We start from the raw sequence: 3,316 nt of genomic DNA, 5'->3' as shown, positions 1-3,316 counted from the left end.
TGTATGAACAACTCGCCAAGTTCATCTTCATCCGATGAACAAGTTATACTGTGACTCGCCGAGTTGTATGAACAACTCGCCGAGTCTGATCTTGATCTAAGGAGATTGCCTTGAACTCGCCGAGTCTGGGCATCGACTCGCCGAGTTCCACTATGGGTGAGTTTTGGCTTCCAACTCACCGATTCCCTCCTGGACTCACCACACGACTCGACATAACAAAAAGGGGACAAACCCGGAGACTCGCGACTAGACTCGCCGAGTCTGATGAGCGACTCGCCGAGTCTGCTCCATGCAAGAGCTAAAAATGCGATTTTGCTCGAATCCAATCCATGTCATTCATAGATCTGGGCTCCTATAGCATGAATAACACGTAAAGTTTCCAACTTTACGTGTAAATATCCATCTATGGGGTTTTTAGGGTTCAAAATGCACCAAAAGAGTAGATCTAAGGTTTATATGCAATATGGGCTCATAAAGGTAGTGGATCTGAGCTCCTGGAGCTCAATTATGCTTGGATCTAGAGACCAATCAACTTATTTCGAAATATGATGCACATACAAGCTTGGAAATGAGCCATGATGGACTTTAATGGGGCCATAAGCATGGAGACAAGGGGGAAAATGAGCCATACCTTAGATATCACTCTGAAATTGCTCACAAGTGCTTGACCTCCTCTTATTCTTCTTGATCTCCTTCCCTAATCACTCCAATCTCCAAGAGGACACACCAAATGGCTTCAAATCCACAAAACAAGGCTTAGAACGAGGTATATGGCTCTTAGGGTGAATGGGGGCTGGCTTGGGGGGCGGAAAGGGGGATTAAATAGGGTGCAAACCCCTGAAACTTAGGGTTTCATCCAACAGCGGTGACTCGCCGAGTCCAGGATATGGACTCGCCAAGTCGCCAACTTAAACGTGTCCCGGGTCCCGTCCCTACTCGGCGAGTCGGACCTATGACTCGCTGAGTCCAAGGCTTAAAAAGGAAAAATACTCAATTAAGATTTACATACCAGCAACCAGGTGCTACAATTTCTTCGGAAAAGAAAAGAACTATGAGGTACTCTACGCATGAGTACTTCGGTGTTTTGATATGACGGCTTCGCTAAGAAGCCGTTGACTGAAAAAGAGATGTACATAAGGAAAGTGGTTACAGCAGCTGCTACTGCAACTTGTAATGTAGCAACGTCAATATGGAGGATAGGGGTTTCGTTGTTCGACTGATTGTTTCTGGATGATGACATGATTCTGTAACACGAAAGATAAGGATTTTGTGGGCGATTCTGGTTGAGCCTAGATGTACTACGATTGTTCAAGAAAAGGGTAAGAGTATGTTCTCGAAAGTTTGAATTACATCCCTATGATGCAGTCCTAGCACGGAATGGAAGTATGTTTGCGAAGGTTTGACCTACATCCCTATGATGCAGTCCTAGTAATGGGTAGAATTAAGTTCGTAGAATGGTCTCAAGACGTTTGTCGTTCATGCTGAGGTATCGTGGGTTCGTGAATAACATGATTCAACCACTGAAAGAGACTTGGAAATGTCTCCGGAACTAAATTACTATAGTCCAATGACTTGACTAAAGCATGTTTCAGATAGACTCCAATGAAAGTATGATAAGAGTACTTGAATGAAGAATGACACAGAAGTTAGCCGGCTGTCAATATCTTTGATATTCATGATGTAAAAGTTCGGGAAAATGACCTTGTAAAGGTCTTACATCATATCCAGAGAAGATAGTTCCTGACAGCATAAAGACCTAACCAAAAGTACTTACATTACAAGGTAATTTCAAAGAAAATGCCACTTCGGGCATAGACAGAAAACAATTCCTTTTAACAAGGACAAATAAAGTAAAACATTTATTACTGGCGACGGTAATCCCTCTGGTGATCTCTTAGTTCAGCCAGTTGATGTTCCATATCAAGCAGGTATCTTTCGTATACCCTCTAACGTACTCGGAGCTCAATGACTTCAGCTCGGGTTTCAGCTAGTGCTTGCAGCAGGGTTTCGTGGTTCTCTCAGATCTCTCACGAGCATGTTCAAGGTTGTTGGTGCAAAGGATATGCATCCCTCCATTGGTGTCAACTTCTGTGATCCGACGTAGAGCTGTCCTGCCCTGAATTTCGTTTCGGGTAACTCTACGGATTAGGATTGGTAGAACTCTATCTGTTTTGCTCCCTTCATTTACGTTGTAGAAGCTTCGGTCTCCATTAAACGGCATAGGTTGGTCCTGATCTTCGCTCCATGCTTCCAAACATTCAACCCATGGAGGTGTTGGGCCATGAAAAGCCGGACGAAGGTTAGGAATTTGAACGGGAGCTGCCTGGGGCAGATCTTCAACCTCGGGTTCGGAGTTAGCACCATCCGAAAGGTCTTCAGCATGGTGATCATTCAGAAGGATAGGATGATCATTATCTGGTTCTTCTCCAAACCAACCAGCAATGACTTCGTTCAAAAGATACTGGTTATCGTGGGGATGGAGTCCAACCATGTTATCTACGCGACAATTTGGGGTAAGAAAATAATTATTATATGAACTATCTAGATAATTATTTAAAGAATCTTCATTAGTTACATCGCTATTTGTGAAGTGCATACCGGTTATATGTAATCGAAACAGGATAGGCCATCGAATAAGTGACCTTAACTCCAAATTCACACAGAAATAGGGGTAAAGTAAAATTTTCACAGATTCTAAGTCTATAACATCCTAATTACATATAGCTTTAGTGTATCCACTTAGCAACTATCAACTTAGTAATGAAGATCCCGTTTTAGTTCTCAAGTATGAAGTACTTATAGTAACACCAAATACTCCTATAGTATTTTAAGTTTAATGTTATGTTCTACTATTCTCATTGTGGTAGGGTTGGTAAGATTTTAGACTTGTTGTAACCACACAACTACACTTAGGCACATGCTAGTCAACCATCGGATAATATAGGTGATCAGGCTATATCTTTCCAGTTTTGACCATATGTCTCTAAGCCACCTGTGTTGCCTAACAATCGTAATTCTTTTGTACTGTCCTAGTGACACTAATTTTAGTATGAATGCAGACACGTATACTTAATTAAATATTTTATTATTTAAAGTATAAACTCTTGGTCAAAGTATTTTTAATTCCTTATGTATTTATAGTTAGTATATCTTTTATGGGTTGATATACTTAATTCACTATAAACAATGCTCTGATACCAATCTGTCACACCCCAAAACCAAGAACGGCAGAAACGTTTTGGGGCGGAGGACGTCATGTACAGTATCACAACAATGAAAAGTAGTAAACAAGCAACAACATCATCCATTGCATTAG

Source organism: Lactuca saligna, chromosome 3 (genome assembly GCF_052625555.1).
Source record: "Lactuca saligna cultivar CGN05327 chromosome 3, ASM5262555v1, whole genome shotgun sequence".
Taxonomy (NCBI): Eukaryota; Viridiplantae; Streptophyta; class Magnoliopsida; order Asterales; family Asteraceae; genus Lactuca; species Lactuca saligna.
The sequence above is the reverse complement of the archived record's forward strand: the minus strand, read 5'-3'. Positions refer to the sequence as shown.